This window comes from Gorilla gorilla, chromosome 7 (assembly GCF_029281585.2).
Source record: "Gorilla gorilla gorilla isolate KB3781 chromosome 7, NHGRI_mGorGor1-v2.1_pri, whole genome shotgun sequence".
In the NCBI taxonomy this organism is placed as follows: domain Eukaryota; kingdom Metazoa; phylum Chordata; class Mammalia; order Primates; family Hominidae; genus Gorilla; species Gorilla gorilla.
The window spans coordinates 96,726,370-96,740,403 of record NC_073231.2 but is presented as its reverse complement, the minus strand read 5'-3'; the positions used below and the strand labels follow the sequence as shown (position 1 = coordinate 96,740,403).

Below are 14,034 nucleotides of genomic sequence, written 5' to 3'. Positions count from 1 at the left end.
CTGCTTCTTATGTTTACAGCAAGAAACTCTATTCTAGTGATGCCATCAAATTTATAAAAAAAGCTAAATGGAAAGTTGAATGCTAGTTACATAGTAAACATATTCTTGCGGGTTGTTACACAAGAATGCATTCTCAGCTAGATGCCAAAGAAGAGTAAAGAACAAAGATGTTAATCCCAGCCTGACTGACAATACTGAAAAGAGTGAAAACAAACTAAATGCTCATTAGATGAATACCTAAGTAAATTATGTATCACTGTAAAATCATTAAAATGTATCTAAAGGGTTGTCAATAACTTGGTTATGTTTAAAAGTTATGTAAATATTATGCCAGATTAAAAATAGTATGCATTCGTCCTTTCTCACATTGCTATAAGGAAATACCAGAGACTGGTAATTTATAAAGAAAAGAGATTTAATAGACTCACAGTTCCACATGGCTAGGGAGGCCTCAGGAAACTTGCATTCATGGCAGAAGGCACCTCTTCACTGGGCAACAGGATAGAGAATGAGTGCCAGCAGGGGAAATGCCAGATGTTTATAAAACCATCAGATCTCATGAGGGCTCACTCACTATCATGAGAACAACATAGGGGAAACCACCACCATGATTCAGTTACCTCCCACGACACATCAGGATTATGAGAATTACAATTCAAGATGAGATTTGGGTGGGGACACAACCAAACCATATCAAGGCATATATACAATGATGAAAACATGTATTTTTAAAGGCTCAGAAGAAATAAACAGCAATAGCCAACAATGGGCTACATTGCTTCTGGATGCTAGGGCTTCTGGTGGGTTTGCTCTTCTGTCTTTATAATTTTCCATATCTTTGTTTTCTCTAATCATTAGGTTTCATCCATAATGGGAAAAATAAAATAAACATTGTGATTAAAAAGAGAAGAAATCAGGAAAAGTAAGAGGTGTGAAGCATAAAATGTAAGTTTCATAGTTATTCTGTTCTTATTATTTAATTTCCTATGCACTTATTTGGTATAAATTGCATTTGATATGTCAGTTTGGACCAGACTCTCCATTTTGCAAAAAGCCACAACATATACAACTTAACACCATTCATTTACAATCCTTAGGGGCAGTCAAAGTTGTTTTGACTTTATTCTGTATTGGGCACTCCAAGTTCTGATGATCCAAATTCCTAAGAAATATGTTTACTGATCAGGAAAATAAAAAATATTTGGGATATGCAGTCTGATATCTGCTGGGAATTTAGAATCCTCCTATTACCCCCCTTTTATATGCCAACTCTCAATTCTAGAGTACGATCTCAAAATAATTTTGCATTCAGGTTAATATTCTTAGTTGTCTCTCTTTGAAGTGTTTTTCTACAGATTTGCTGTCTTTATTTATTTATTTTATTTATTATACTTTAAGTTCTGGGATACATGCGCAGAACATGTGGGTTTGTTACATAGGTATACACATGCCATGGTGGTTTGCTGCACCCATCAACCCATTGTCTACATTAGGTATTTCTTCTAATGCTATCTCTCCCCTAGTCCCCCATCCCCCAACAGGCCCTGGTGTGTGATTTTTGCCCACCCCGTGTCCATGTGTTCTTGTTCAACTCCCACTTATGAGTGAGAACCTGCGGTGTTTGGTTTTCTGTTCCTGTGTTAGTTTGCTGAGAATGATGATTTCCAGCTTCATCCATGTCCCTGCAAAGGACATGAACTCACCCTTTTTAATGGCTGCATTGTATTCCATGGTGTGTATGTGCCACGTTTTCTTTATCCAGTCTATTATTGATGGGCATTTGGGTTGGTTCCAAGTCTTTGCTATTGTGAACAGTGTTGCAATAAACATACATGTGCACGTATCTTTATAGTAGAATGATTTATAATCCTTTCGGTATATATCCAGTAATCAGATTGCTGGGTCAAATGATATTTCTGGTTCTAGATCCTTGAGGAATCGCACACTGTCTTCCACAATGGTTGAACTAATTTACATTCCCACCAACAGTGTAAAAGTGTTCCTATTTCTCCAAATCCTCTCCAGCATCTTCTGTTTCCTGACTGTTTAATGATTGCCATTCTAACTGGCGTTGATTTGTATTTCTCTAATGACCAGTATCACTTCAATTTATAAATAAGAACAAAGGATTGTGACTTTTAAACTCCTCCTTTTCTTTTCCTGATTATATTTAAGTTTATTTTTAGCTTCCTTTGCTTCAAAACTAAAATTTCCATACACTGTGAACCTAATTATGAATCTTTAAATTCTGAGTCCTAACTCATGTTTTACTGAGTTTTCTCTTCTTCACCCATCAGTCTGAATATTACCAGTGCAGAAGAATATTTTTCAGTCGGCAAAATAGTCTGCTAAACACTGCTATACCCCTTAATAGCCTAAAAGTGTTAATTGGGACTTACAAAGACATTTACAACAGTATTTGAGGCAGGAGAATCTGACCCAATAAGCAATATGCTGAGCTACTCTGATGGAAGTAGATGCACCCATTGGTTTATTGGCAGACTAAGCAAGTAACAAATATGCTCAGCCATCATTGTGTTCTCCATTTTACAAAGTAATATTATAATCTCTCAATTCATAAAGATAATTTGAGCAGATTATGTTTCCATTATCAACAGGGCAAATGTGTTGAGCTGGTTCTGGCACACTAAACAGAATGGCATCAATGGAAATCAACAGATGCAGAATTGGGAGATTAGAAGAATGATCAAATATCTGACCTTGCAAATATTTTTGAGTTGTTCTTAATTCCATGAATTATATTTGTAATTGGTCATATAAAAATCAGGTTAACAGCAAAGGGACAGTAAAGACTGTAGGAAACACTAACCTAGAAATATATGTGCCTCCTGAAATAGATCAGGTGCTGCAGATACCAACTAAACTGAGCTGAGATCTATGAACTGGGTGAATTTAACCTAGAAGAATGTGGTGACATAATAGATGCAACCAAAGGGATATCAGGAACAGATGTTATTCTGATAGCCCAATAGGCAGGGGCCAATTGTTTCAGTCACCAGAGTACTGAGCCCATATCTGAACACTAGGGCCTAGCACAAACACAGGCCTTGCTTCTAGAGGAACAAGGATGTTGTATGGGTTATTAAATAGGGGCTTGAACTGTGCAGTGAGCTGAGAAAGCCATACCAGGGTAGAAGTGGAGACTGGTTCCTATAATCAAGATAAATACTCAGTTGTCAGAAGCAAGATGATACATAAGGTAAGGCTGTCAACATAGTGCTCTTCAAATCCCTTCTGCTTAAGACCACAATTATTCCTAGAACCCTGAGTGGGTCAGAGCCTAAATATATAGAGGGCTATGGAGACTTGTATCAGAGAGCATTTGGCACCCAGTTGGCTTGAAGTCTGTCTTACAGAGGGTATAGTGATCATCACACACCCCTCTATCAGGAGTCTATAGGAGTCCAGTCTATAGGAGGTCCCATAAGCAAGACTTTGAGCCTCTCTAATTCTGGGGCAAATTAGGGTCAGACTATTTTCATATATAAACACAGTACCTCATGTATGAGAGAGAAAACAGAATTGGAAAAACATATCATCTTATTTTTCTCAAGTTGCTGGGGATGAGCACTACTTCCCTTTTCATTTTCCTGATTGAATTTTTTCTTATGTCTTCTATCACCTGCTACTTCTCATATTTGTTGGATTCCATGCTTGTTCTGCTCAGCCCTTCTTCCATTCTTCTATAACATCATCTCCCTATCACTGGGGAACTTGCCCTTAACAATGTGCTTCCGGTGGGGCTATTGATCATAGTTCTCCATTTGCGCCCTACCCCAGTCTAACCCACCCTGGCCACAGACATGTGCATAGATGTATTCTCCTCTCTCCTTGGCTGTGAGAAATGGTACAAAATTGGGCACACTGAATAAGTGGGGCCGTTAGAATACTCCTTGGGTATTTTATGTCTGCTCTCTTAGGCTCCCCCTTACCTCTGAAGTGGCTAAGGTAAGATGACATAAGCCATGCGCCATCAAAAGCTATCCTCTCTTCCCCACTACATGGTAGAATCCCATCTACAGTAAAACAGTATAGGACAATCCCGACAGAGAAATGATGGGAGAGAGGGGTAGGAGAAGGAGTGGGACATCATAAATGAATACATAATAATAATGACCCCAAATCTTTAGAATCCCTGTGACAAGCTTTATACCGAGAGTCTCCACTCATGCAAGTCAATGGGTTATCTCATTCTGTTTATGCTATGTTGAGTTGGGTTCTGTCACTTGAGGCTGGAAAAAGGCTGACTTAAACAGAGAAGTCACAATCAATGAGAACACTTCAAGGGGAAAATTAATCTTTCCCTCACATGGGACATACATTTCCAGTCTTCTACTGTGTTCATTTGTGTCTGTTGCTGAGTAGTTTAAGTCCCTCCTCCCTCCCTCCATCCTTCCCCCTCACTCCCTCCCCCCCTCCCTCTCTTCCTTCCTTGTTTCCTTCCTTCCTTCCTTCCACCCTTGCTTCCTTCCTCCCTTCCTTCCTCGTTTTTTTTTCCACCAGAGAGTTGTTTCTTATCCATTTCCTTCTCTACCTGAAACTCTTCCAGAGTCTCACAAATGTTCTCCAGAGCAGTGCTTCTCAGACTCTCTGTGGTAAAGAATAAGATTTTTACATTTCCAGTTCCTGCCAGATTGACATTTTTTCGAAAAGTATAAAAACTAATTACTAAATTGTGTGCTTGGATGTTGTAGCAATATCAAATTGCTATAAAAGTTTCTAAACAACTCAAGTTTTCTTCCTATCTCAATATGAACAAGTAACACTTTGAGGACCAGCATCAGTCTGTGACCCGCACTTTGAGTCACACTAATATAAATAGCTGCTACAGTTCAAATGGGTTCTAATACTTCTGTTTTAATTTTCAGAATTTATTTCCAAGAAATGTGGGTTGTGTCAGAAACATTAGCACAATATGGAATAAAAACTAGCTTCTATTTCTGGTAGAACTGCTTCTTGTTCTGCCATTAGTAAGTAGTTTCCATTGTCTGATCTCTTAAAATAACTGGATTTTAGAAAATCCAATTTAGCCCAATTTTAACTAAAAAAAAGAAATAATTCTAGATTTTAAAACTTAGGAAATAATGTAAAGAAAGTATTAAATATAATAACACTCTCTCATCTCCTTATTACTTAGTGGAATTTCTATATAAAATGGCTTGTTTTGGCATATATAAATTGTTTTTGCTAATAAGGGGGTTCCACCAAATAAGTGGGTTTAAATTTCAGAAAACTCATGCACATATTTTTGTAAGTATACAAAAGCATCAGAAAATTGTCCTAACTTAAGAAAGCTTGGTATGACTAAGAATGTCTTAATCTTTTGAAAAATTGAAAATAACTCAGAGAAATAAGAATGTTACTTTAGACAACAGGAAAAATGATGGGTTTAGGGCATGTTTATACTTTTATTTTTATGCAATGAAAAATTGTTTTGCATAATTCTGAACCTGGCATGCCTCATAAAATGCATGCTTGATCTTTCTACTAGTATTCTAAAACCGAATGTTGTGGGCTTATTTCAAATATTGGTTTGCTTTTGAGAAATCAGTCTTTGTCACCAGGCAGACAGTATAAGAAAGGCAAGTAGAAACATACTAGAAAATTGCTCAATATAGCAGAGAAAGATTGGGAGTGAAAAGTACATTCTTTTTTTTATTCTGCTTCTTCTTTCAAATCAGTATTGGGTTTTCACCAAAATCCATTCAAGCACTTGAGATGGACAAAGGGGGACAATCCATTTTTCTGGGGTTTACATATACTGATGTTACTGGAAGGGGAAGATTTTGCAAAAATTAAGCAATATATAAAGTTTAAAAATGTAAAATGTTAATTATAAGTGAAAGAGAAGGAAGATTATTGTGTGGGGACAAAACACTTGGTATCTATTTCAGTTTTCTCATGTACTCATAGCAAGTTTTCTGGTATTCTGAACTTTGTATGTGAGTTGGGGATGGGAAAATAAGGGAAATACTTTGTAAAAACATTTTAGACTTTTCATATACTTTATATTTCCAACATTCAATAGAATTTCTTCCAATCTACTTATTAATTTATCCCCTCAAAATATGGCTTGTTAGTGATCTTATATTTTAAAAATTCAGTCTCAAAGAAAAAACATATTAATTCAAACATAAACAAGTACAAAAGTCTGTGTACATATGCTGAACAATATATTCCTTCAATAGCCTGCATATGTCCCTTCAGGACCAATAAATGAACTTATGTCATTGGTTTGCTTCATAAAATACCTCATTTTACTAAGGTTTCTAAAACTAAAATTTGCAAGTTTATTTCAAATATCAACCTTGCCATTGAGAACTCCATCTGTGTCATCATACAGGTAGAATACCTCTGTGTTTAAATGGGTAATACATGCGCACTGCCCAACATCCAAAAGGTAAAAAGGTATCTGCAATGAAACTTCTGTTTCCCTCCCACTTCATTACCTAGCCACACAAGGACAGCTATTATTTCCAGTTTCATGTGTGTCTTTCCATGAATATTTTTATATTTACTAACGAATTTATGCATATATCCGTTTCATCAGAAAGTAGAAAACTGTACAGGATATTCTATATTTTGTTTGATTTACTTGAAAACATATCTCAGACATCTTTCTTTATCCATATAGAGTATTGCTTCATTGTTTTTAATAGCTACATTGTTTTCTACCATAATTTATAGAATCTCTGTTGAATGAATATAACTGTTAAAACAGGTCACTTCCAAACTAATTGAAAAGTATCTGATATGGAAAAGAGTACTATATTAGTGTGTTCCTAACTATTCCTCCTAAGCCCAGGCAATTCCCTCTCCAATACATCCTCCATTCATCGCTATTAGATGACATCTTATTCTCAAGGTATTACTATCATGTTTCAAACTTGGACTTAAATCTGTACCAGAAGGCTGTATCCTGTAGCGGCAGAGAATCAAGAGATCTGGGTTTGCCCTGGCTCTCCCATTTACCAGATTTGTGATCTTAGGCAGGTTACTTACGTTTCTAAGCCAGAATTCCCTCAAGTAGAAATTAAGGTTAATAATATTTTTTTCACAACATTGTTTGTGAAGATCGAATAACCTAATATATTCAATGTCTTTAGCCCAGTGCTTAATACATAATTAGTATCCACTAAAGTGGTAGCTCTTATTCCAAGAGACACTTAGATAATTATGCTTCAGCAGACCAAAGGGGTAAGAGACTCCTGGTTATTTGCCATGTGACAGCATTTCCTTTACTCTTAACCATATGGAATTGGTTACTTTTCATCAGGAGAGGACGGTGTTGCAAAGCCTAGCCTATTCCATTTCTAGAGATAATTTATATATACGACAAGGTAAAGATAATAAATGCATGAGATGCTCTTTAATATTTATATCTTGCCCTATGTCAGGGAAATTTTCCATGCATGCTTCTTTGAAAGAAGCTCAAAAGAGGAAGGGAAATGTGGAATTATGTGTCATCCCTGCCAGTCACATCAGGTTACCTTGAGAGACAGAAGTCCCTATTTACAGAGCTTGCCTGTGGGTCAACCTCTCCTTGGCTGGCCCTCCTAAGATGGACAAGGGAGACATTGTAGAGGATGCCTTTAATTCTCCTTGGACATGCAAACAATTGTAATAAAGGCCTCATCACAGAAATCAGAGGAGCCACTGGAGGTGATACTTGACTGTTACCGAATGCTATATTGAATAGAAAATAAAGCAATCTGTAAAAGTGCCTTCTGTCTTCTTAGAGCATCTACTTAGAGCACTGAGCCTTTCACTCACAGTCTTATAAAAGCAATCTATTAATTAGTGAGAGATCTAGAAGGAAGAAAATATCACCCCTGACATTTAACTTACGAATTTCCCAAGGAGCCTCAAGGCTAACCTTCCCTCACAATACCCTAAAACTAGGGGGAATATTTTTGCCTTCATAGCTTTGTTCCTGCTCCACTCTGGATCTTCCTTCCTTCCTCTCATATCATCATATTGGGCTCCTTCAATGCCCTGCATGTGTTCTATCTTCTTTGCAATTATCTCTCTGACCACTGCATCATTTGCAGCTTTCCCTCTTCTGAACCCTCAGCAGTAATTCTTAGCCTTTTCTGCATCAATGTTCATACTGAGAATCTGACAAAAGCTATGAGTAATCTCTTTATTCATCTATCCATCAATCAGTCTTGGAACTGAATATATACTTATGCAGAAAAACTAGCTTGGTAATCTGAGGATGTCCTAAATCTATCCTTGAAACCCTCAGGTTCTACAGCATTTGTCTCCAAATCAACCAACACAGCACAACCTTGTATTGTTATTTAGCTGATAAATACATCTGTTATCTTCATACTAGTTTAGTAAGTTCTTGAAGACATGGATAATAAGTTTTTAAATGTATTGGCATCATTTTTAGAGCTCTATAAATACTTCTTAAATACAGTTGCCTTCTAGGAGTTAGGAGTGTACCAGGAATAGCGATGAGTCATTGTGCAGTGATCCTTAAAACTGGCTGCCCATTAGAATCACCTAGAACATTAAAAAAAAAGAAACAAAAACACTGATGCCAGGGCCATGACCCTCCTGAGAATTCTCATTTAATTGTTTCTGGGTACAGCCTTGGCCTAGTGATATTTTTTAAGGTCCCAGATTATTTTAACATGTATGAAAAGTTGAGAACAAATGGTGGGTGGCCGGTAGTGAAATTTTCAAAGTCAGATTTATCAGGTTTGAATCCCAACTCTTGTCCTCTAGCTGCATGGTCTTAACCAAGTTATTTCCTTGCTCTGAGGCTCACTTGTAAAGTTGCTGTGGGAGTTTGGCTTCAGGAGAGAATATTTCCCTGTAAACATTTTGGTGCAGTAATAATCTATGTGTAACTATGTTTTTCTCAGCTTCAGATAATACTATCTTTATTTTAGGATTACTGTAAATTTGAAAAAGTAAAAAAAGATATATTAAATATGTATTTATTACATTAGAAAAAATGGTGAGCTCTGTTTCAATTGGCTGAATAGTGCTGAAACCAGCTCAATTTTCCCACACAACTAATGTTTATGATTTTTTGGATAAATATAGAAATTGGCCCTCCCCATAATAAAGCTTGAAACTTACATTTGTCTTACCTGAGTTCCTTTGTCAGAAAACCAACTATCAGGCCTCTCAGATAGCATCAAGGAACTGAAATTCACCAGATCCCTGCATCCAGATGGTGAGACAGCAGACCCCTCAACCATCATAACTGACTAACCAACCACTTGCTTCTTGTTGATCTACTCCTCTTCCTTATCCCTCCCTAATTCCTGTTTTGGCACACATAGTTACATTCTTTCCCCACTCTACAAAACTCTAATTTTAGTCAGGTGGATTTGAGACTTATCTCCCATCTCCTGGCTGACATCATCCACATTAAAACCTTCTTCCCTAGCAATACTCGTTGTTTCAATGGATAGCTTTCGATACAGTGAGAAACCACAGCTTGGCCAACACCCAGGCATTCAGCAATAAAATTCTGGTGCTGTGACTTGGATTGCAGTGCTTGTGGCTCAGTGGCCACAGGCTAGAGAGATCTGGAAACCCTCCCAGCAGCTGCCCAGCTATATTCGTCCAGAGGTGGGTTTTTGTTTCTCTCTCTTCTCTCACTGCTACTGGCCCCAACCATATTCTTGATTACTTAAGGACAGGCTTTGAAATTTGACATCTGTATCCATCAAGGTGAGTGTCTTCTATGGGTACTAGACCGTGGGAGCTACTCCTCAATTTGGGGAATTCCAAAGGAATTTCCATTTTTTGCAGGTTGGAAAAGCCCAATTGACTGGCATGAGAGTAAAAAACACCCCAACTGTTTGAGTTTGAACTCTCGTGGCTTGTTAGTCACTGCTGCAGTTAGATTGTATTTTGATAATTGTTTATTTGCTTATGTGTGTGTGTGTCAATGTGATCAAGGGAACACAGGATTTGATCTAAGAATGCCTCCACTTGGGTGCATTCTTCAAAACTGGTCTGAATATAGTTACGAGCCAATGGAATGAAAAGAAAATGATATTCTTTTGTAATGCTGTTTGGCCCCAATATTCTTCGGAATCTAGAGAAGTTTGGCCCTTCCAGGGGTCTTTCTGAGGAATTACATTTGCTGTTTTTTTTTTTCTTCAAATTGTGAATTTTTTTATCTTGTATTGTAATTGGCTATGACCATAAGAAGTAATTTATTCTTCAGTCTCAGATATTCATGGATATACTCTCTTTCTTTCATTAGAAATGTTTTTCTGGCAATGAGGAAGTGTTTAGCTGAAGAAGTTCAAAACCCTTTATATAGAGAATTTTATAAGTTTGCAAATATTTTAACAATATTAAGTGTGAAATAAAACTTCTATAAAATAATTAGAACAGAGTTTTACACTTAATGTTTTAAATTGTGGCAGATGGTACTGCTGATTTCAGGGGACTTCCTTGGATTACTCACATTTCTCTGATGTACTTACTACCCCTGATGCCAGTTGGCGAGAGGCTTCAGTGTCTTTATTTAAAGATTGATACAGCCTTTGATATTTTATTATCACATTCTCAGTGCTCATATTGGGACTTCAATTATTGCTACAGAGCAGTAGTGGTTAAAAATAAGACTTTATGAATTTATTAAAGGAGATTTTCAATGTTGTTTAAGTACATTTTAGATTAGGATTGACAAGTAAATATATTGTTGCAGGATGATACATTATAGTTTCTGCATTGTGTGAAGCTGTTTTTATTGAAAATCAAGTGATGTTTCAGAAGACTTTCTATAACAATTATGCTTCATGCTTAAAATAAAAATTCTGTTTAGTTTTAAAAATGTAATTGTTAAATTTCAATCTTATATTCCCAATATTTTCATAAACCTATATTTTGATAAAGTACTGAGTCACCACTTTATATCCACAAATGCAAATAACTAATGTATGAGAATTGAATAATTTTCACTAATTATTGTAAATTCTCCTGCTCTTTAAATGAGTAAGAGGTCCAATTTCATGAAAGATTGAAAATAAATTGAATATCTGGTATAATATAGGAGAGGTTGACCAAGAAAGAATTGTAGCTTGGTACCAAGGTTAAAATGACATTTCTCTATTGCCTATCTTTTATGTTAAATTTGATTTCTTTTTCTTTAATTACATTTTTAACATTGCTGATAGAAATTATGTTCCTGTGTTTCACATGAAAAAGCATATATATATACTAGTTAAGTATATTGAGTAAAACATTTTACAAAGTCATACATTTACAAATTTTTGAGAGGTTAGCCACTAAAATTAATTTCACAAGGGAAAATCCTTTGTTCTACAATATACAGTTTTTCTTCTTAGTTTTGAATTAGAAGTGGCATCTGTTTTAGTTCTTAAAATATAACTTGGCTGTTTCGCACTGTGTCTGAACATTGTTTTCTGTAGGAGTGGGATAGATAATTATATATAGTATCATAATATTCTTTGCATCCATGTGCCAAATAGGAGTAATATTTATTTAATCCTCTTAGATGCCTTATGTTACCCAAACATACAGTAAAAACATAGAAATTTAGGCACTTGTTCTTCAAGTCACCTGCTTGGGTCTCTTCCAGGTGTACCTTCCTTTCTTTCCTGTTCTAAAGCCTTTTTAAATAAACCTCCACTCCTGCTCTGAAAAAAAGTAAAAATTTATGAAATATTTTCTGATAAAAAGTTTATTTTGTGCTTAACCTAGGGAATGCTTTCACAATAGTGTATCATTCGTTTTGTTGGAGTTGGAATTTCTTCTGTTGTCAGCACTTAATTAGTCATGGCAAGTCCTACTTTTAAGACCTTTAAAGATTAGACAACTTTCTGTTTCATTAAGTCTTTTGTTCATTCTAAAAGTTGCCGCTTTACTTAGTTCAGAGGAAATTGGTCATCTTACAAGGGAGGTGATCATCTTTAGGAGGCAGTTTTACTAAGCTACCTTGATACGTGCATGGTAGCAAGTGCTGCACTTTGTCAGCACTCTGGGTCAAAGTATAGGCTAGAGGTAAGGATACTGGCAGGCTTAGGGATGCTGGATAGACCTGTAGTTCTTTTAAAGTTTTGTTTTCAAAGGAATTTTCACAATAACACACTCATGTGCATTGATCAGACCAAAACACGTTCCAAATAAAAATCATGAGTGGATTTAAAATGTTTAGATTATTCAATTTCTGTTCCATTACTATTGAACGATATGAACTATTCCATTACTTCAGAGATTTAAGTATCAACTTTAGTAAGCTCTTTTTGTTATTCTTTAAAGAAGGTTGCCCATGGATCTTTGCCTAATGTTAAAGCTGATCTTGTTTTTATCCTCCTTTGAAATCCTTTCTAGCTCTGGGGTGCTTTGAGGGTGATTGGATTAGACTTTGGGATATCATTTCTCAGACTCAGACTTAGTTTTTAGAAATTAAATAAACTTTTTTTTAAAAAAAGAAAAGAAATTCTTCTATGCATTCTGCTACCTATATGAACAATACATTTGTTACTATGGCAATGAAGTCAGTAGATTGGAAACCAGTTATTCCTCCTCCCTTTAAAAAATTTGAAAATGTGTTAACAAGTGACTGAAACTGTTACCTTGAACAGAGTCTCCAAAACTAGTCTAGATTTTGCCAAATGTTTACTTTGTATTTAATTCCAGAAGATTCCTCAAGCTCTGCAATCTAGGGGTGGTAACTGTGTTTCTATTATGCTTGGAGTAAGGTCAGGAGAATGTGCATCGTAAGTAACAGGAACCGTTTCTCTTACCCCCCGGACTCCTTATCACTTGAAGATTTTACCTACCCCCAAACATATATAAAACAAATAGAAAATATATTAAGTAGTCCATCTAAGTTTGCTTCCAATAGGCTCCAGGTCCCTACCAATGTGCCTTTCTACTATTTGAAACTGAGGGACCAAGTCCTGCTGAAAACCTGGAAATCCCACCAGGCTGAAGACCAACTGTGACCACAACTGACCACCCACTCATGACAAGTTAAGCCATGGATTCACCAAAATTGGGTAAAACTAGTCCCTCAAATATCCCTCCAGAGGAAACAGTCATGGTATTGTGAGCCCTCCTACAACTTTAAATTAATATTCAAAGTCCAGCCAAAGACCTTACATAAGAAATCATAAAGGAACATGTGCTTTCCAGGCTGTTATTGTTCTCTAGATCCTTCCTGATTATAGATGGAAGGATAATTCACTAATTCATATTTCACAACCTATTGCTTCATAAGCAACCTTATCCCACTGTTGGATATGTGACCCAAAGTTCCAATCTGTTCTGGACCATAATGGCTCCTTAATCCAACCAGTTCATACCTTTTTGCATATCTCTATCTGCACATTTGAACATCCAAAGACTCCTAAAAGAATAGTGTAATGAGTATGCCTTACATGGACCCTTTTAGGGACCAGGAAGACCTCCTGTTTCTATTTGTCATCCCAGAAAGGCTATTCCTTACTATTCCTAAAATAAATAAATAAAAAGTCAAGCACTTTTTTTCTTTGATGGTGACCCAGACAGAACTCCATTTGATCAGGATATAAGGAATCAGGAAGACTTTTGGGCAGGCTTGGCTTTGTCTGGATTTGGTAATAATCTAACTGATCTCTGGTTAGAAAAGATAGCCTGAATGACTGCTTCTACCCAAGATACAGTGACCTGTGCTCCTGAGGGCTACATGTTTGTTTGCAAACAAGAGAATAGGCCTTGGACATATAGATGCCTAGGAAAGGAGACAAAGGGCAATGTCTATTAGGATACTCTGTCACCCCTTTTACAGTAGATAATGAGAGCTTGGTCAGACATTGGACTAGTTCTTTGAAATTATTCTCCAGGGTAACTAGAGGACTCTTGGAGAGAGATCCCAATTAGGGTGTCCCCAAGGAGTATTTGCCTGGGAGCACTCTTGACAGAACCAGATATTTTTTGGTTACACTCCCATGGTGGGGAGTAGCAGCTCATTAACATGTACTTAGAAAGCTCTCCATTACCCTGTGGATTATAGCAAGTGAAACAGTG

The 14,034-nt window shown here is 36.5% G+C and overlaps 1 protein-coding gene and 1 long non-coding RNA gene across 2 annotated transcripts in view; one reads left to right on the top strand and one right to left on the bottom strand.

The window, feature by feature from the left end:
* Window positions 1-14,034, bottom strand: part of NECAB1 (N-terminal EF-hand calcium binding protein 1) — a 167,520-nt gene that overhangs the window by 90,129 nt on the left and 63,357 nt on the right. The gene's annotated exons all lie outside the window — the stretch shown is intronic.
* The window catches only part of LOC129524145 (uncharacterized), a 52,971-nt gene continuing 48,251 nt past the window's right edge, over window positions 9,315-14,034 (top strand). Inside the window, exon 1 of the long non-coding RNA XR_008667838.2 lies at window positions 9,315-9,717. This is a non-coding gene — a long non-coding RNA (uncharacterized lncRNA). The remainder of the gene's footprint in view (window positions 9,718-14,034) is intronic.